Below are 22,946 nucleotides of genomic sequence, written 5' to 3' on the forward strand. Positions count from 1 at the left end.
ACAAAAATGAAGTAAATATATAAGATTCAGCATGTGTACGTCATATATTTGCAGATTTTGAATTTTTTCTTTCCCTCCAATAGAATTTATCAATCTTCCAACATGATACCTTGCAAAGAGGTATATTAATTTCATAACTGCAAAATATTGAGCATTCATAAGGTGATGCTACCATTTAGAATTGAAAGGAAACACTAGACACTTAAGATTATAGCTTTGGTGCAGAAAAATTAGCATTTTTTCGGAGGTTAAAAAATTAACAAACAACCGGTATATATTATATACCGGTGCCCTTCAAAGGGTTAACCGGATGTCTGTTGCGGAGGCCTATATGTGGCAACATTCGTTGAACGTCGAATTCGAGATACAATTGGTAGCCCCTTGGTTCATCATTAGCCCGAACACATCTCCGCAGCCGTCGTTCACCTCTGTCATTTATGGCTCGTCGTGCACCACATTTGCCACGTCGCTGATTTTAGGTAGTGCCACGCGCGCTATAAGTTTACCATAGCGGCACATGAAAAGTTTACAAAATTAGCAGTTTCGTAAATGCTTCCACCTTTGGCCATAAAGCTAATGATCATGCTTGTTTGAATGTCAGATAAATCGCTCCGTTTCTTCATTACGCCAGCGACTGCAATCTTTTCTGATTTTCTCGGACACCCTTTATTTATATGATAAACTGCAATGTGCTTCCACCTGGCTTCTGTGATTGGTTATTTCACGTTGACATCGAAAGTAGATGGTGGTCAGATTAATGTGACTGGAATGTGTATTTTACCCATCGATCGTGTTACTTTCTTCCAGTGCTCATAGAATAAAAATATCAATGCCTCGTTTAATAGTTAGTTATAGCGAAGATAAAAAAATCAGAGAGCATATAGGAATTTGTACTGCCTTAACACATAAACCACCTGAAAGCATCAGCAAAGCATAGTAAATATTATGAAAACACCAAAATCATCCAAAACAATTCGAATTATCAATTTTAAGATGATATGAACAAAGATGCAACTTCATTCATACCTCTTTAGATTTACATCAGAATTTAAAAATTAGCGCCACTTTAGGGTACCATGAAACACACATTAAAGGGTTTTTTTTTTTTTTTTTTTTTTTTTTGTTGCTATCGTTTTGAAAGTAAGAATATTCATGTGAGATTCAACTTCGAAGTTCTGAACTAAAGAACTGAAACGAAGTAGTCTAACCAATGAGAGACATGTTCTAATGCTAGAGAGTTAACTAAATCAACAATACGTGAAGCATAGTTGTTGATTTAGTTCTATCTTTGCATGTTCTATGTTTACGTTTATAAAGCGCCTTTTGACTGAATGCGCCTTTCAACCAAACGCTCCTTCAGATTCAATCGGCCTTTCCACTACTGATCTAAGCGGACTATTTTATAGTAAAATACGTAGTGAAAAACATGTAAAAAGTCTGTGAGTTTATATTAGCACATATTAAACAAATTAATCCTAATTTTATTACTCTTAAATGCAGTTTAAAGTACGTCTAATGAGGAGGAATTTGTATACTAAGGAAAGTTTAATATCTATAACTTTAAAAGTGGCTGAAGAGGACTATCTTCTGATATATAGTAAATGGAATGGTTGAAACGGATTTCACCACTTAAACAGTGCTTGATAATTTCCTTCAAAGTTACAGATAGAAAGCAAATGTATTTCTGTTATCTTGGATGCATTAAAGTAGGACCACATTACAATATGGAATACGTATCTCATTGTAATTTTTATTTTTAACTGGCATTGTGTATATAAGTTGAACTATTAAATAATGCAGTACTCTTTGCTACCTTTAACGCAAAATGAGTTAAAAGGAAACGAGATGTAATCAAAACATAGAGATGACGTCAAAGTTAAAAGTGCTTATTGCCCTTATTGATGTCTGGAAGGAGTCAATGAAATACTAAATCAATATATATTATACTATTTATATATTAAGACGGATATTTATTCTTAGAGTTAGCTAATTATATCCCCACAAGAAGACAAAACATCCGGAATTAGATGTAAATATTTTGATATTTTTATGGGGAAAATGTAATGTATTTATTCCGTTCGTTTCACACAGATAAAACTTACCGTTGCTGACAGAAAATTATAAAAATCTCATTAGTACACGAATTTCTAGACGTCGACTTAAATATAATAGCACTGCACTAGTAAAATCTTTTTTCTTAACTTTCGTTCATGTCCATATGAAAATAATTTTGCACTCATAATTGACCCACTATGTTATTCATTTCTAGAATGAAACAAAAAGCGAATATCTTTAATTAAATGATAATGTTGCGTGCATACGGGTTCGTTATGAAATGAATGCACAAGTCCGATGAAAAATGAATAAAAATGTATTATTATTACAACAAAAATGCTTAAATTTTCTCAAATTATCATGCAGTATTACAATATCTCACAGTAGTTATCTTTTAACTACTCAAATGTACAATAGAACGTAATTCAAAACAGCTAAAGAACGCTAATCCGCGAATTCGCTATAATCAACAACAGCAGTTTTCTAAAAAACAACAAACTAAGCAACTACTACAAACTGAGATGTTTTCCTCCTTTTATAACATTTTAAAATCACGCGCTAGAATTTTCCAGTACTTTCTCGAAATGAAAAAAAAAGAGATATTTATTTATTTAACGTACGCGCTCTTGTATTTTTAATTTTCCAGCTTAGCTATCTTTTAATATTCGTCACGCGCTGCACTGCGCGAGAATTAAAACCATTTAATTTATAATTGAACTAACATTAGCTTTTTAAATACCAAATTCGTAACACTGCCCCCTTCCCAAGGACTGCACGTCCCGGGCAGTACAATCCCTGGACAGGAAGCTAAACTTACAACTGTAGCATAAATGAAACTGAGGCATAAACATTACATTACAATATCAAACAACATAAACAATAAATGCAATAAATAAAACAAATCAAATACAAAGTACAAATCAAATGCAAAATACAAATCAAATACTAAATACAAATCAAATGCAAAATACAAATCAAATATTAAATACAAATCAAATGCAAAATACAAATCAAATACTAAATACAAATCAAATGCAAAATTGAAATCAAATACTAAATACACATTTAGAAGCAAAAAGGACCATGGTCTTACAGTATTTACAATTATTTACTTTACGTACTATGGCCATAGTAATGAGCTAACCTGTCGTAATGAACGACTTTAGGTTTAGAGTTCGAAGACTTACAAATCCGAACCACGACGTCATTCAGCCTTTTTAGGACTGTATACGGGCCATCCCAAGGTGACAGTAATTTCGGACAAAGTCCTTTCCGTCGAGTCGGATTCCACAACCACACCTTGTCTCCTTCGTGAAACTGGTGTTTAGTAGTTCTTGTGTCGTAGCGGGTCTTCATCTTCTCCGTCGCCAAGTTGACTCGCTCTCGTGCAAAGTTGTGAATCACTTCAAACCGGGCCTGGAGATCTTGAATATATTCCTCAGAAGATGAAGGAGCATCCGGAGGGCGGCCAAACAATAGATCACAAGGCGACGAAGGTCACGACCGAAGAGCATCTGTGATGGAGAATAGCCGGTAGTCTCGTGGACAGCACTGCGGTAAGCCAGTAAAAGGAGTGGTAATTTCTTGTCCCAGTCCTGTTGGTTTCTGGAAACCACTAATGAGAGGTTATTAAGGATGGTTCGATTGAACCTCTCCACCATGCCGTCCGACTGGGGATGCAATGGCGTCGTTTGAGTTTTGTCAATGCCGAGTAGTTTGCATAGTTCTTTGATTACTGCCGAGGCAAAATTCCTTCCCTGTTCGGAATGTAACTGAAGAGGCACTCCGAACCTGGAAATCCAGTGCTGTATCATTACCTCAGCTAATGTGACAGCCTCTTGATCAGGAATAGGATAAGCTTAAGGCCACTTAGTGAAGTAATCAATGACAACGAATATGTATTTGTTGCCATCAGCAGTTCGTGGCAGAGGTCCCAGGATGTCAAAGGCGATACGTTCAAAAGGCGCCCCTTTTGCAGCTTGCCTCGGCTGCGTCTCCTCGGTCCTTTCCGACCTGCACAGGCATCGCAAGATCGGCACCATGTCATCCTTTGCATTATTCCAGTAAAAGCGCTCACGAACTCTCTGCAAGGTCTTCATTATTACAAAGTGTCCTCCAGTAGGGCTGCTATGTAATTCTTTAAGGACATCAGGAATGCGGGATCTTGGAAGTATCAGCTGCCATCGGAACGTCTTCCCATTATCCGATTCGAATTTCCGGTATAAGACGCCGTTTCGAATGTGAAGTGAATCCCAGAGTGCCCAATACTGTTTGGTTGTAGGACTACAGATAGAAATGTCCTGCCAGGTAGGTTTTCTGGTTGATGACTCGATTAAATCAATTATGGGTTTAATGTCGCGGTCTTCCAGCTGGTCTTTCCTGACTTCATCATCACTCCACGGTTCTCGATCAGCCGATGTTGATGTTGTAATTTGTCTTGCGACCGGAGTCAGCAGCTCGTATTTCGCTTCCACCCTGTAACAATATCGGCAGCTTTCTTGACAAGGTCTTCTAGACAGGGCGTCGGCGTTTCCGTGTGATGATCCCTTACGATGACGGATAGTGATGTCATATTCTTGGAGTCTCTGTATCCATCTGGCTATTTGAACCTCAGGATTCTTCAAATTTAAAAGCCAAGTCCATGATGCATGATCGGTGCGGAGCAGGAATTTTCTGCCGTATAGATAGTGATGGAACTATTCTACAGCTTTAACTATGGCGAGCAACTCTTTCCTGGTGACACAATAATTCCTCTCCGGTTTAGACAGGCACTTGCTCCAGTACGCAACTACACGTTCTTGGCCGTCTATTTCTTGGGACAAAACAGCACCGACACTTTCATTGCTCGCGTCGGTATCGAGAATAAATGGTCGGTCGAGTTGAGGATACGTCAGGATTGGAGCAGATGTTAAAGCCTCCTTTAAGTTGTTAAATGCACCCTTGCATTCTTTTGTACACAAGAACTTTTGGTTGCTCTCTGTCAGCTTGTGAAGGGGTCTTGCGATGGAAGAAAAGTCCTTCACGAATCTCCTATAGTAGGTGCAAAGCCCTAGGAAGCTTCTCAGGTGATGGACATTTTCGGGACGTTTCCAGGATTTAACCGCTGATACCTTTTCAGGATCCGTGCGCACACCTTCTGCAGAGATGACATGTTCCAGGTAAATCACTTCCTTTCGGAACAATTTGCATTTAGCGGGACTCAGCTTCAGATTGGCTTCTTTCAGTTTCTGAAGCACCTTCCTAAGATTTTCTAAATGTTCTTCAAAACTCTTTCCGACGATGATGATGTCATACAGGTATATCAGGCAGGCTTCGTAGGAAAGGCCTTTCAAAACAGTCTCCATAAGACGTTCTAATGTTGCCGGCGCATTACATAGTCCAAACGGCATCACCTTGAATTGCCAAAGCCCTTGTCCCGTAGTAAACGCCGTCTTTTCTCGGTCTTCAGGCTGTATTTCTACCTGCCAATACCCACTCTATAAATCAAGTGTTGAGAACCACTTGCTTCCAGAAAGAGTGTCTAGAATGTCGTCAATTCTAGGAAGAGGGTAACTGTCTTTCTTCGTAACCTTGCTCAACCGGCGATAGTCAACGCAAAATCTTGTTGAGCCGTCTTTCTTTCTGACTAGGACGATAGGAGATGCCCATGGACTTACTGAAGTCTCGATGACATCGCCTTCTTCCATATCTTTTAACAGTGTTCGCACCTCTTCCTGTTTAGCAAACGGTAGACGTCTTGGATGTTGCTTGATCGGGGGATGATCGCCGGTATCTATTCTATGTTGTGTCAAACTAGTTCGACCCACGTCAGAAGACGAGCGGGAGAAAACAACTTGAAGATCTTTAATGACGCGATTGGCAGCATTCCTCTCTTTATCGTTTACTTGCGCATTCTGCAATAACTCCGATGTAATGCTCACTGAGGACACGGATTCTTGGATGTTACTCTCTCTTTCAACGGTGGTTACTGGAGCACATGCTGCAACCACTTCACCTTTCTTAATAATTCTTCCCTTCTCAGTTACATTGGCGACTCTCACCGGGATAACCATTCTGGATAGGTCGACGAGTGTTGAGGCTACTAGTACTCCTTTTGGGCTATTACAGTTATTGGGATATTCTATGATGCCGTAACGGAAATTTCTGTTTTCGGCTATGGATCCAGGAAGTAAAATTTCTGTTCTTGCCGGTATTGTGATATTGTCTTGTGCTATGATTTTATGGACAGATTTAACTTCTTCATCATTAACTCCAGATACCGCTATGTCCTCAGATGTAGAATGCAATTCGTTATTTTTAAAGTCCAAGGAAAAATTGTATTTCCTTAGAAAGTCCAATCCGAGTATGCAAGAATCAGTGATCTCTGCTACATATGCTGTGTGATGGTAAGCGGCAGTTCCAAACGTGATGTTAACATTTACTTTTCCATCGATGTCGATCTTCTCACCGGACACAGTCTGTAGGGTAATGCAGGGCGGCGTCCAGATAAGTTTGCTTCCCAGTTGTTGAGCCAAATCTTTTCGGATGATGGTAACGTTGGCTCCTGTATCTATCGTCATATTGCAGGGAACTCTATTAATATATCCTATTATGAAAAGTCCATTACTGCCGCCTCTCACTGCAGAAATCTGAAACGCTTTAAACTGGGGCTTTTCATTATCTGGCAACCTCCGCCCAGCGAGATGGCCACTAATTAGTTTCCCTGCTGTTTGTTAGGAGCGGTCTTATCATCCGTACCCTGGGGTATTCTGCAGTTTCGTCGTATGTGTCCTTCAGCACCGCAGTTCCAGCACTTTACAGTCAGTTTCTTGTCACCAATATTCCGTCTCAAGGCGTTCAGTTGTCTAGTTAAATCGTCTAGACGGGCAGTGACTTGATCCCCTGGCTCCTGGACTTGAGCAGCTCTGACTGGATGGCGGTCTCGACGGGTGGCTTGCTGGGCTGCCTCGAATTTCATAGCGTACACTAAAGCGCTTTTCAGATCTTTAACATCCGCCATCGCAGTGCTTTCTGTATTTCAGGGTCCCGGATGCCATCGAAGAAATATTGCAGGGACAGGATTTCCCTTGTTTCTGTCGGGCACTCCGAAAAGGCGTGATGTGACAGGCTTTCAACATCCGTGGCGAGCTCCTGAAGTGTTTCGGTGAGCTTCTGTTCACGAGATTTTAATTGGAGACTGCTGTAGTCTTTTAAACATTTCTCGCCGAAGCGCAGCTCCAAAGTGCCGGATAGAGCTTCGAAATCTAGCCTTTGATTTTCGGGAAGCGTCTGCAGGATATCCGCTGCGTCTGCTCTCAGAGAAGCGGCGAGATGACAGGCCTTAGCTTGGGAATCCCATCCATTCGCATCCGCCACGATAGAAAACTGGGTCTTATACACTTGCCAGAATGTCTTTCCATCATATGTGGATAGCTTCAGAGATGGACGGGCAGGCATCGGTAAGGCATCGGTAAGAGACGTAGTCATCACTCTTGCTCCCAGCCGTCGCTACGAATTTCTTTAAAGTTTCCAGTTCTTTGGCAACCGCAGAAACCCGGTCATCAATTTGTTGTTCGATTTGTTTCTGAACGGAACAAACTCTTCCTTCTATTTCTTTTTTAACAGAAGAAACATTTTCCTCAATTTGTCCCACTTTATTCTCAACCACATCTATTCTGCCTTCCATAGCATCGAATTTGGTTTCTATTATGCAGGCAATTTCTCTTTTTAGTTCGCATTGACTTTCTTCAATCTTGACTTGTACAGCTTTTATTTCTTTAACAGATTCCTTAACAACTTTTATTTCGTCTTTAAAAGATAATTGACCAGTTTGAATGGCCTTCATATCTTCCTTAACGGATTCTTGGCCCAATTTCATTTGTTCCTGTGCCGTTTTCATTTCTTCCTTAAGGGATTCCTGGCCCAATTTCATTTCTTCTTGTCCCGCTTCAATCTTTTCCTGTACGGATTTTTGACCAGCATCCATTTTCTCTTTAATTTCTTCTTTAAAAGATGATTGGCCAGCTTCCATCTTTTCTTGGAACGCAGCAAAAGCAGTAATGAGCTGTCTCAATTGTTCTTCCATCCCTCTTGTTATTGGCATTCAAACCCCACTTCTGACACCAAAAATTGTTGCGTGCGTACGGGTTCGTTATGAAATGAATGCACAAGTCCGATGAAAAATGAATAAAAATTTATTATTATTACAACAAAAATGCTTAAATTTTCTCAAATTATCATGCAGTATTACAATATCTCACAGTAGTTATCTTTTAACTACTCAAATGTACAATAGAACGTAATTCAAAACAGCTAAAAACGCTAATCCGCGAATTCGCTATAATCAACAACAGCAGTTTTCTAAACAACAACAAACTAAGCAACTACTACAAACTGAGATGTTTTCCTCCTTTTATAACATTTTAAAATCACGCGCTAGAATTTTCCAGTACTTTCTCGAAATGAAAAAAAAAAAAAAAAAAAAAAAAAAAGATATTTATTTATTTAACGCACGCGCTCTTGTATTTTTAATTTTCCGGTTTAGCTTTCTTTTAATATTCGTCACGCGCTGCACTGCGCGAGAAATAAAACCATTTAATTTATAATTGAACTAACATTAGCTTTTTAAATACCAAATTCGTAACAATATTACTGAGATATCATCCTCTATTTACAGACCACATCGCAAACGTTAATATAGTTGATACATTAAGACTTAATAAATTATTTCTAAAAGAGATCCTGAGTTCAATTAGGCAAGTAGAAATGAGATTAGGAGATTGATAATAACAAAGACATTGCTAAGAAAGTTCTGAAATTCAACATTTTAGTTAATGTGTATATGGGAAAGATTCATTAGATTTATTGATACTGAAGTAATTTCCCAAAAGTATTATCAGGGTGTGAGAGTTACGCAGTAAGATATTTAAATAGATAAAAGTAAATGCATTTCTAAATTACTAGCTCCGTCAAACTAACAACGATGAAAGTTTACAAATTTATTTAAGACATTTCTGTTACAGGTAACTTTTGTAAGCAGTTAAGTTAAACAGTTTTAATATGTATTAGTATCAGAATCAGAAGTGTAACTAAAACTATTAAGGATTACTATTTATATTTCGGGAGCAAGAGACGTGGGTAATGCACAATACCCTTACTGGGATTCGAACTTTGGACCCTCCAATGTTAGCTGAACGGATGCTGTTTTGAATATAATTTCAGTTTCAGATGTAACTGAAATAATTAAACTAGGAGTTTGATCAAGTATTTTTATATAGATTTGGAATTTTTTTTTAAAATTATATCCTACATTGACTCTATGGGGAAAGGAGCGTATGTTATTTCCTCATTCTAAAATCTCTTACGATGGGTAGAATGAGTTGGGTGCATAGTTCTTTACTTGGTCATGTGGTAAAATTCTGATAAAATTCTGAGATAAATTAGTAGCTTATTGTGCCTTATAAGTAGGACTTTACAAAGTAGCTTTTTGACAAATTAATCTAGGGTTAGGTTTTCCAGTTCTTTGAATGCGCTTTATGTGAATGTTTCTCATTGACTTTTATTTAGTTTAATTACCTCATTTAATATATTCTAAATTTTAAATTTTGGCACACTTGCAGATTTTAGCATTATTTTTCTAAGCGCTAGTTCAGCTAATCACTCTACTTACTTTTCCAGGTTAAAACGTTCAGTAATATCTTAGGTTGGGATTCGAAAGATTCAAATGATAAAAGAATAAGAAAGACTTCAAAGTTCTTGAAGATTCGCGGGATCTGAGAATTCGAAAATAAGATCATTTAAAGAAACAAAATGTAACTGAAAAATTGTGTTTGCATCTAGAGTTAAATGAGTTATTTAGAACTAGGGTTCATCTCCATATATCGGTTAACTGTATCAAGAAAACTAAATTGTGATTTTTTGCGTAAATCCTGAAAATGTTGAAGGTTCATTTAAAAAATTTGCTGTCTCCAGCAGCATATGTAAAGGCTAATTTTCCTCAAAAAGTCCTCAAATATCTTGTCTCTCCGCTTAGGCAGAGAGTCTTCGTATGTTTCGCCATATTCAGATAAACAAGGCAGCAAACAAATAAACCTTTCCCGAATAGTAATTTTTCGTTTTTTCGTAGCGTATGCTTTCCTGTTTTATATAATTTACAGTTTCCAAAAGAGAGCGTATGAACAAAAATATTAAAAAAAAGTATCGGGTCTATTTTCTAAATTAGTGGTTTATTCTTGGCTTAAAATCCTTTAACGAAATTTGTAGGTGTAAAGATCATTACAATTCCTTCTTTTGATTATAATTTATTTGTGCTAAAACCCGTGAACAATTTAAATGGTGGAGGAGAGAGGAAAACCAATAAATTGGGTGGTTTCTGTCTGAAAGACGAATATTCAATTGCATCCTACAGTCTCAGATACAAACATTCCTGAGTATGTGTATGTTGGATCCTACAAGCTGGTGAAAGATAAAAGTTCTTACTTTTAAATAACCACATTAATTACCCAAAAAAATGGAATTCACAATGACATAATTTTAGTTTCCTTTTATGCAAATGCTTACCTTTTTTTTTTTTTCAAAGATGCAATTACGGTTTGCTTTGGTTTAGAATACAAACATTCCTGAGTATCTTGCATTCTACAAGCCGGTGAAAGATAAATGTTCTTACTTTTAAATAACCACATTAATTACCCAAAAAATGGAATTCGTAATGACATAATTTAAGTTCTTTTTATGCAAATGTTTACCTTTTTTTTACAAAGATGCTATTACGGTTTGCTTTGGTTTATTTAGTTACGACGAAGAACATTAGGGATGTCTGCCTAAGGAGAGGGATGCTTTTGTGGAGAACTTTCTAATGGAAACTGGCTCGTATACACGTTACATGAAAACCCCCATGCAGCCATCCCGTTCACGTGGACTCAAACACTGGACTGAACTACCAGTATTCAGCGACTTTGCTGTACGGCCGCTGGTAGTCTACAGATGCAGATACGAAATTTTGGTTTTCAGAAAAAAAAAATAATAACTGCGCCTCTTACTTGTATGATGTTTAAACATCATTCATATAATACGTTTTAACATACATGATATTTTGTATTTAATACTTTCAATTAATAATTGAAATTAATATTAAATACATTTGTATTTAATATTAATTTCACTTTCTAGTAAATCAATGCAGATCATTCCTTCATTTTGTGTTCGTGTTTATTTCTTGATGCATGTTTTTAAATTTTTATTTAGCGAGTATCTAATAGTTAAACATATTGTACAAAGTGAATAGCGGTCATACTACGCAATTTGTATCTCATTAACGAACATCATTCAGTTAAATAATCCCTTCAAATCAAGCAAATATACTTTTGATATGTTCTTCAAAAGTCCTCTCAGAAACTCATTTGTAAGATTCCTTAGAGCAGAAATATTTTCATTTATTCCAAATCTAATTACCGTTTTCTTTGCATTTTATAAATTGTTCCCCCCTTTCGTGAGTTATATGTTAATGAAAGAGCAGAAAATTGCTAACTCCTTTCATCTCTTTTTATCCTGATTTAAAAATGTAATAAGGGCAATCGTTGAAAGACATAACTTGCTTCAAGCAGTGATGCTTAATGTGTCGCGGGAATTCATACGTATAGCGCTTAAAGAGATAAAAATTATAATTTACAGATACTATGATGATGCAAATTCTCCTTCTGGGTAGATGACGGCATATTTCTTTCTGAATCCCCGTTTGAGGAAACTCCATGCGAAAAATACGCAAGTTAATCACAAGTTATTAATTAAGTTGCTATCTGCGGAGACTAATTAACTAAAATATCAGCATGAAACTTCAAGAGTCTTAATATTTATTTATTTCCATAATTCCCCGGTGGCGAGAAGACTCTCTCTATCGTTCGATGGGATGGCGATATTTCATCGAGTCTGCTTGATGTGAGCGCTGTAGCTGACTATTACAACATTTATTCATAATAGCAATTTTTAGTTAAAACAAACAGCAAATTTTATTAAATACTGGAAAATTAGAGCATAAGGTCAAAGAACAAATATATTAAAATATCCACTGTAAATTAAAAAGTGGATGGTCGTTTCTGGAATTTTATTTAGAGATTTCATTGTGTTGGAGTATTTTAATGATGGTTAATAATTAGTTTCGCCTCAAAATTGCTGTTCATATTAAAGCCCAGTGCGAGTAGGAACAGAGGAATATGCAGAAGGGTAATAATAAGTAGGTCGCAACAAATCCCTGCTATTGTTAATGTGCCTCTTCGCTAACGATCCTAATCTATCATATTATTCACCAACTGATGAATCGATTAACTATGTTCTGAAATTAATCAATAGCCTCGAATGAGAATTAATGAAGATGATGTGGTTAAGCATGCATTGATAACGGTAATAAATTAATAAATCATTTATTAATAGGAATAAGTAGAATGTTGGAATAACGTTAAATGCTAAGCAAGAAAACTGCATTAATTTAGCATTAAACAAAAGGCGCCACCGAAATAGCAATTAATATTGTTGGTAATGCTATCTATGTTTTACAAAATCAAAAACATTTTATAAATACCTTAATTCAAACTGTACTGGCATGTAACAAAAAATTTTTACTGCCGTAAATTCTCTTAACTTGTCTTCCTTCATCTTCAAGTGGCCGAGCAGTAAAATTGCTGAACACTGGTAACTCGCCCTGGGTTCGATTCCAAGTGAACAGTCTGCCTACATGTAAGTTTTCTTGGTATTTCCGATGTGTTAAGTGTAGGAGCCAGTTTTCCACAGAATGTACTCCAGAAAGGCATCCTTCCTCTTACGCAGATAATTCAAACTGCCCTAGATCCCTCTAGGGCTTTGTCATAATAAAAAAAGTCAATCTTCCATATACAATATATTTTCATGAATACATTTCACAAAGACGCAAACATTAATTACTGTAATAAATCTCAGTCTGTCTTGTGATTAACTTGTCTTGTGATAAATCGTTTGATTCTCCTCATGAAACAAGATGCTATGAATTGATTAAAAGTGTTAGGCAGTTTCAGCATTAATATCTTAATAAACAAAGAGAATTCTGCTTACATTAACGAAATGCATCCCCTATTGAAAAAAAGATGGATTAATTTCTTACTCCCGTCATATTTATTTGCAAAATTATTTTCAGTTTATTTCTTTAAATGTGTGCAGTTTTGATATTACAGTTTACTTATTCTTCAAAAATAATAGACAGGGTTTAAAGACTCATCTTTAATGTACCATTTTTAATTCTATAACATTATCGCATACTGTGCAATGAAATAATATTCAGAGTCTGAAGCACATTTATTTTTACTTGCCTGTTTCTTTGACTTATAAGGTATTTTCTCTCTTCTTTTTTCATTCCTTCGTGGTGTAACGGTAGCACACTCGGCATGTATTCGAGAGTTCCAGGTGCGAATCACGGCAACAGCATTGCTCATTTTTCTTGTTTTCTGCTTCAACATCCTAATGACTCTACAGTGGCGTTAGAATTAAAAGGTGATGGATGATGCTTTTTCACCACCAGGACTTAGCGATTGAGTTCCCTAATCCCCCAGTCGCCCTTTAAAATGGGGAGTATATAAGGTATTTTCTCCGTCCTTCCTACATGCCTCTGTTATTTAACGGTACCACATTCGGCGCTTATTCGAGAGGTCCGCGTTCGAGTCCTGGCTAGAGCATTCCTCATTTTTCGTGTTTCCTACTCCAAAATCCTAATGACTCTAGAGTTACGTTTTAAATGAAGAAATTAATTAATCTCTTCACATAGAGTAATTTTAAATTCTTGATTAGGCTTAAAGTTACAGTGTACTCGTGCAGTTTAGAACAAAAAGGTAACCTTCACCATATATAAAATATCATTCGATTACGCATAATTGTTCTAGCTGTAAGCATATTTACATAAGAATAGAAGCACAGCGTAAATTTATAATTCTGTGAAAATGTTCATCAATGTGGAAATATTCAATCATATCTTTCAGGTGGCATCAATTAATTTCATTCAATAAGTTTTTGGATTAGTTTTGAACATAATAAGCTGTGGTGACTTTTAAATTTTCATTTCTAACATGACGTACGATGCACAGCGCAATGTAAATAGTCACAGACGTCCAGCTGAGAACACAAGCATACTAAAAACAAAATTACTGCATTAGATGAGAATCATTCACTGCACGATATAAAGCGTAACATTAAGTAGAAAATTTCAAGAAAATGTGCTAGTTTTTCGTATATGCAGGCATTACATACACTTAGCAAAGAAAAATTAAGAGCATAGTCGGTGGTACCTATAATATTTATATAATATCATTAATGTGTTGAGTTATAATGTTAGATGATAAATGGGGCAAAAATAATTTAAATAAAGGAACAAATATAATTAAAACATTGCATTTGTTATGATATGGTTAGTTATGACTTGAGATGCATTTCTAAAACCTTTATGCATGATAATCATTAGAAAATCTGTATTATTTCGCTGTTATTTTTAAATATAACCTATATAAACGAATATTAGCCCATTGCAGCAAATAACACGCATTATTAACCTTTTATAAAGTTGGCTTTCGTGTCATCAACTATTCAATTTTATTGCAGTTTTGTATATTGTAGAAATGTACGTAGTTATTTCTTGTATTCGGTCATACGCGTTTTATAGTAACCACTGTAGTCTCGGAACATGTTACTTGCGGATATGACAGCACTATTCTAAAATTATTTTATCAAAAAATGATATTTAATTTTTTACTGTGCAACTTGTGAAATAAAACGCGATGAATTAAAATTTCTTCTAACTGACTGGATGTTTCAAATTTCAGGATGAGCCGTGTTGCCAGTGAATCCGGATATTTCAGGTTCTGCAAAGCAAAATTATCAGGCTCAGAATTGTAACGAAAGTAATCTTCCCAGGACATATATACTATTGTGTAATGAAAAAAAAAAAAAAAAAAAAAAAAAAAGAGAGTTACGAATTAAAGAAAAGGAAGAATTAGGTAATCAGTAAAACATTAAACTTCTTTTATTAAAACAAAATTATTATAAACACAACAAAAATGCATTAGAATGTATTGTATGCTTTTAGAAGATAACAAGGAACACTACATAACTCTTTTATGTATAATAGTGCAGGAATTTTATAATATAAATTTGTATGATTATATTATTATTTAAAAATTTAGGCCAGCATAATAAATATTCATTATTAAAAACTATTTTACGATAATTTATAACCATTAAATTATAAAAATAAAATATAGTTTTTGGGTTTTAAACCTCAACACGCCTATTTAACAATTAGTCGATCAAATCCAAGCACTGACGAATTATCACCTTCACGTTTTATTAACGGGACCACTATAAAGAATATCAAATTTTTAAGATAAGAACATGTTTAGAAAATCAGTCAAGTTCTCGCAATAATTTAAGCCACGGATCTTCTATTTGCCAAGAGAATGTACCAGCTGCTTACATCATGAGAACAGAAAGAGTGAAAGGCAATAATTGTATACAATTCAGCTTGAGGACGTTTTGAATTTATGAGCCCAACTAATATGAATTTGCGTTTATATTCAGGCCTTCTTTTCTAAATTTTAAAACATATTTTCTAAATTCCTCAAATCATTTTTTGCAAGTATTCCTATCTTATCCATACATAAATTAAAATTAAAATTTCAACAAACTGAAAAATGTAACGTTTTCGATTTAGTGAGAAATTAACAACCTTGCCAAATCCTAAGCAGGAGATTAAAGAAACAAAGTTTCAGTGATCAGTAAAGTTTTAGCAAACAGCACATTTCCTCCTTTTTTTTCTTTAAATAAGCAATTCGGTTTTAGGGATATATCAAAATCAAAACTTACTTTTGTTCTTTCTTCATTGTACTTCTACAGTGCACTAACACGATGTGACAGAATAGAATTATATTGAGACCGGAAAGATAAAAATAGCTTAATAAGTATGTTGCTAAGGCACAGAGAACGAATAAACCAGAATTGCAATCCGCCTTCGAAGTCAATTACTGAAGTATGGTTGAAGCAAAAAGATAGCGACAGCTGGCGTGATTCACGCCAGCCTGTGTAAACTTAACAATAATCTTATTTCAGAGAAAGTATTACCGCCGTAATTAAGAGAAGTTTTACTGAAGTCCAGCAAGATGCGATCCACTATATATCTAATTATGATAGAAAAATATTGTTAAAATTCTTTGCGTGTACGCTTCACATGTTAAGACTAAGTAATTATTTACAATCATGAATGTATTAGATACAGATTTGTTCGAACATTTAGATATTTGAGATATCTGAAATATGATATTTTCTTTTTTTCCCCGCGAATGTGGATCGCCCTTTCAAATCAGTGCTGACAAGAATTTTTAAGAATTAATTCTGATATTATTTTTATTATTGTTATTATTTTATTTATTTTTTAGATATTTGACGCCAAAAATAGAACTAAGCTGTTCAGAAGGAAATGTCGAAAACCTAATTTTTGATATACAGCGGAGAATTTTCTGACGAAATTGGTTGTCAGTAAAGAACGTTTTGAAGAAATTTGTAATGTTCGTAAAATCTCCAAAACAGGGTTGCATCGCTAAATATAGTATATTTGTATATTTTCAATTTCCTATTCACATTTACTTAGCTATTACATTTTTGATAATATTATTTACATCTAAATAAACCCCGTTGACTCTCCGTTGCTTCGTAGCTATTTCATTTCTCTCGTTCTATGTGGTATTAAGAGAACGTTAATATATTATCCTTAGTTAAACGGAGCTGACTATTTTTGCTTTAGCCTTCTTTTTTTCACTTGTTTACAACAATTCTGAATATCAGGTGATAGTTTGCTAAAATGAGAGCATCCATTTCATTTTTTTTTTAACTTGGACTCTTCCCTTGAACTATTCTTAACATGTAGCGTTAGTGAAGAGTAACATGATTCAGTAATATTAATCCGTATTAATTTATAATCGAGAAACTTAGAATGATATATTTAGGAAATATCTGTCGATTCTCTAATTTTAAAATTGATTAGAGAACGACAGTATTTTCTGTTAATTACTATTCCTTTGGCAAAGAAAGTGAAAATAAAAAATGTAAACATTCATTGTAATTTGAATAGCTTGGCTAGCTTATTCTAAAATTAAATGTGGAATGAGTATGAATGTCTCATAATATTCTCTGCGGGATGAACACCAAACGATCAAGCTTTAATACAGTTATTGAACGGACCTTGTCGCAGTTGGAGAAATTTTAAGAAAAGAATTCCACTGCCACTAAGAGAAAAACATCGTAACATTCCTCATTATCTGCTAATACTGAAAACGTCATATTCACGGCAACAACCTTCATAGCTGATGCAATTGATATCGCCAATGTTCATATAGCCTAACGAAAATAAAGAAAAAGCATATCTTATAATAAGGAATCTGATACATATATCACATGACTTCCTTGTAGGGAATGTTAAATTATACACACTTTTCCTTGCATTTCATTTTTAACTTGTAGGGTTTATATTTATTTTAACTAACATTTATTTTAAGATATCTTTCCTGTCAAGCCTTTACTTTCCCCTAGAATTGCCAATTCCCCTAGAATTGCCAAATAGAGTATGTAAATTGTAGTAGAGCGCGCAGTATATTCAAATTTAGCAGAAGTAAGTTGAGTTTAAATAGAAGGGAAACGAGATTGTAAGTGTGCTTCTTGAATCGCGAACGTGAAGGTTGCTAGGTAGAAATTTAAGAACCGTCGTTTCGGCCTATGTGCCTATCTCGGCAGTTTTTGCTGAATCCTTCAACTGCTTATTTAGTAAGCTCGCTGAATCTCAGCTGTATTTTAGAACGCGGTTAGTTTAGTTAAGATTTCAGAGCCTCGTAGGTAGTGATCTAGTTATTTATTCATCCAGTCATTATTTTTTAGTTTCACATTTCTGTTTTTGTTAAACCGCCGGGTCGGCGTAGTTTGTGAGCGTCAAGTGAACGCAGCTGTTATTTCTAAAGTGGAATAAAAAAGGCGTTAAACCCTTCTTACGTGTTTGTGTAAATTTACAGTTCATAGCAGTCACTACCACAGTTGATGACAAGTTGGGGCCACACAATACTACAAACTTATTTAATTGAATTAAATTTACTTCGTCGATGCGCTTTTTAAAATTCACTATACTTTTTTTTTACCGTAGTGATACTCTGGCGCTAAGTTCACTTAACAGCATTACACCTCATTCATTTTATAACTCAGAATACTCAAAAATTATAATATCTGAAGAATTACCACAAGTTCTCTTCAAATACTATAATAAATCTAAAACGATGTATAAAAGAAATTAAACAAATAAAAACGAAACAGTTTTTCACAGACAATCCAGTGACGCTTACCTAATGCGCATGCGCTACTAATTAATTCAGTTCTCACTTCGTGGCAAGGCAAAAACACATAAAAATTTAAAATATGTTAATTAAAAATAGAAAGATATAGAAAAACATAAAAGTTATAAAACATAAAGTATAGTTAAAGCAACTAAAAAAATGCAATTAAAATTACAGTTTCTAAGCAAAAACAAACTAATAACTTAAATGAAAATTCCAGAATATATTAAGCGTAATTTAATTCTCAATAATAAAAGAAGATATTACTTTGCTCTTAGTTTCTCTAGACTGGCAACAAATCCACTATTCTGTTAAGTTTCAAATGTAAGCAAACATGGCTACTATAGTAATAAGGAAACTGAGCTCACTGAGCCGAGTAACGGAGTGGATATATATATATATATATATATATACTTTTGGTGAGGCCGATTTCACCCAAAATAGGAGGTGCAAATCTACATGTTATAACAGTCCCTATGTACAAAATTTCAACCTCCTGGGGCTACTCGTTTTTGAGTTATGCGAGATTCATACGTACGCACAGACGCCACTAAAAATCGCTTCAGAATTTATTTTAAATCAGTTTTATAAATTTTTTTGAGGGGGAGGGAAAGAGTCCTTTGTTCTCTCTATACGTGCAGATGTCACGCAAAAACATCTTTAAATTGCATTCGATAGCGGTCAAAATAGATATTTTCGTTGACATATGATACCCAAAATTTTCCAATTTCAATACGTCCTCCTTGCTCTGTACAAGGAAGTAAAATAGTTGCTCTTCTGAGAGACAAAAATATACATTCATTAAGAGGTTATTGTTATTTCTGGCAAATGAATATAAATGTTAGTTGTGAAATAGTTGTTGCGTTTGAGTTATCTCACCTGTATTACAGTAAGTCAAGTCAGACAGTAAATATGAACAAGTCAAGCAATTCATCGCGGCGAGGAGTGCAAGTCAATGCCTGTCGTTGGCAACAGCCTTGAGCAGAATACAGGTGACAGTACTACTTCGCTCAATTCTGGCCCTAGTTTTGATGGAGAACAATCCGGCGGGGACGGGTCCGAGGGTCTTCCACCCTACTTCTCTTACCATCGATCTCTCGAGAGGACTTTTGGCTCGACATATTGTAGGGTTTATATTTATTTTAACTAACATTTATTTTAAGTTTAAACTATCTTTCCTGTCAAGCCTTACTTTTCCCTGGAACTGCCAATGTCAGAGTATATAAATTTTAGTAGAACGCGCAAGGATTCATATTTATCAGCGGAAGTATTCTGAGTTAAATAGAAAGGAAACGAGTTCGAAGTGTGCTTTTCTTGCTTCACGAGTGTGGAGGTGGCTAGTTAGAAATTGAAGAACCACGCGTTTCGGCCTGTGTGCTTGCCTCGGCAAACTGTTAATCTTTCAACGTAATATTCAGAGTTTGCTGAATTATCAGCGGTATTGTAAAACGCGCTGAGGTTAGTTACGTTTAGAGAGCCTCGTAGTTAGTTACTTGTTAGTATCTCTTTTTAGTTTCTTATTTTTATTTTACCACCGGGTCGGCGTAGTTTGTGAGCGTCAAGAGCACGCATTTGTAATTTCTAAATTTGAATAAAAAGGGATTTAACCCTTCTCAAGACTCTGTCTAATTTCCAGTTTTCAGCAGTCACCACTTTGTTGCGTGCAGGTTGGAAGCGCGCAACTTTACATTGGCGCCCGAACACTTGTCGAACTGAAATGGCCGAAAATTGGATGGAAGTTACTGGACAACAACAAGAAATGGCAAGCCAATTGGAAGGATTTGAATACCTGGTCTAGACTTTGAGAGCGTCAATCAAGCCAAACGTCAATTTCGACAGAAAAAATTCCGTGGCGATATTTCTAGAAAGCCTCGACAATCACTTTCAGCTCTACCCTGTGCCTGAAAGACAAAAAGTTGCCATCGCCACATCTGCACTAAAAGGACAGGCCGCGCTATGGTGGAAGAATATAGGCAAATTTTTATTAGGGGAATTTGGAAGCCAGACATATACATTTGAAAATTTCAAAAAATCGTTAGTAAAGGCCTTCCCCATAGTGAAAGATCGAGCAAGGCTGGAAGCCGAACTATATAGTTTCTATCAACGGGATATAGAAGATTTGACGGACTTTATTCTACGAAAAATTAAGCTGACGGATATGCTGTATGGGAAGAAACCCGATGCGGAAATTATTGAAACAATCTTACCAAGATTGTTACCCGCTGTTCAAGACTACTTCGAAATTAGAAACCCAAGCACATTGCAGGAGCTCTTTGAATTGGCGGTGAAGTTTCAAAATCGCAGAATAGCGGAAAAAGCTAGAGGGACAACGTATTCTCAAAGTACCCGAAGGAAATCTTCAAATGAGGAAACCAGAAATGAAAATCGCTCTTATGGGGGAAAGAGCTATCAAGCTAACTCATCGAACCTCGAAGGTCAAGGCCCAAAAAGAAAATTCGAAAATAAACATCCGCGTACCCAGAAGGCAGAAGTTGAAAGGAAAGTTTTAAACGAGTAGAGGGGCCTGTGAAAGGGAGGATCCAGACCCCGGAAGTTTTAAAAAAATCCCTCAAAAAGACATTTAAATACGGTCATCGTAAAAAACTCACATCTACCAATCATACATGTCCTGGTTGGCGATGTACCAGTAGAAGCCCTCATCGATACAGGAGCAGAAGGTAATTTTATGAGTGATACATTTTTCAAGAAGAATTTTTATAGGTTACGATTATTTAAAAACAAAAACACAGAAATTATAGCGGCGCAAGGAAAAACTTGTCACTGCATCGGGAAATTATCATTAAACATACAGGTAAAAGAGGAAAGCCTCAAAGTATTAATTTTTGTAGTAAAACATTTGCAAAATCCTCTTATTTTAGGTATCGAGTTTTTAAGGGCCGCGAGGGCCAAATTGAATTTTCACGAATTGAAATTATAGCGGCGCAAGGAAAAACCTGTCACTGCATCGGGAAATTATCATTAAACATACAGGTAAAAGAGGAAAGCCTCAAAGTATTAATTTTTGTAGTAAAACATTTGCAAAATCCTCTTATTTTAGGTATCGAGTTTTTAAGGGCCGCGAGGGCCAAATTGAATTTTCAGGACAGTTCTATTGTGCTGGAGATGGGCCAGAGGGTGGTGGAACCAGTGGAACAACCGCAAGTTGACCTTAGCCATTTGAATGACCATGAAAGTCAAGCCATCCAGCAAGTGGTGAGTACTTTTTCAAACTTGTTTTCAGAAAGGCCTGCTAGCTGTCATATAGTTACGCATTAGATACAGTTAACTGCCGACAAACCTTGTAGGACTAAACCTTATCGCTATGATAAACAGAAACACATAATTATAGAAGAACATATTCAGGAAATGTTAAAAAACAAAATAATAACGCCCATAAATAGTGAGTACGCGAGTCCAGTCGTACTATGTAGGAAAAAGAACGAGTTTCCTCCTTCGGATTAAAGGGCTTGGAAGTTTGCTATCGATTACAGAAAACTGAATAGTATTACTAAATTCCCAGTTTACCCTTTGCCGGTTATAGAGGAAATTATTAGAAAGATTAAATCTACTAGGTACATGACTAATTTGGACTTAACTTCTGGCTACTATCAAAAAAGCTATGAGGCCCGAAGACATACATAAAACAGCGCTTATAACAAAATCGGGCACTTATACATTTTTACGCATGCCCTTTGGGTTGTGTGGGGCCCCATCAACATTCCAGAGAGCTATGGACATTGTCTAAAGCCTGTCCTAGGAAAATCAACTTTGATCTATCTAGATGATATAATTATAACGAGTAGTACGTTGGAACAACATATTAAAGATCTAGAAGAAGTTTTTAAATTACTAAAAGAGGCCGGTCTTACAATTAACGCCTCAAAATGCAAGTTCGCAACTAAAGAACTTAAATATCTGGGTTATAAAATTTCGCAAAAGGTTATAGAAACTCAAGATTTAAAAATAAAAGCAATCAAGAATTTCCCACCTCCCAACACTGCCAAGTAACTTTCTTCTTTCCTTGGGTTATGTTCTTATTATCGGTCATTCATAAAAGATTTTGCTAATATTGTTGAAACCCTGTTAGTAATTAAAAGAAAGAAAAGTAAATTCACGTGGACAGCGGAAGCAAATACCACATTTGAAAGGTTAAAAGAAGCACTCATCAATGCCCCTGTTTTGAAATTCCCGGAGGGGGACGAAAACCTGAAAATTGCAGCAGATGCGTCGGACTATGCTGTGCGTGCTGTTCTTATGCAAAATAGCCATCTTTTGGTATTTTTTAGTAAAACGTTGAATCACACACAGAGGAATTATACAGCTACTAAGAGAGAAATATTAGCCATATTAATGGCTGTACACAAATTTCGAGTTTATTTCGGCAAAGCGCCAGTAACAGTCTTTTCGGATCATGCGGCTGTTGGTAGACTTTACTCGGGGAAAAACCTAACGCTCAGGTTAATGAGATGGGTTTTAAAACTCCAAGAATATAATTTAATAATAAAATATAAACCGGGCAAGGAAAACAATGTA

This window comes from Stegodyphus dumicola, chromosome 6 (assembly GCF_044657685.1).
Source record: "Stegodyphus dumicola isolate Sdum_Otavi_A_Nest chromosome 6, ASM4465768v1".
In the NCBI taxonomy this organism is placed as follows: Eukaryota; Metazoa; Arthropoda; class Arachnida; order Araneae; family Eresidae; genus Stegodyphus; species Stegodyphus dumicola.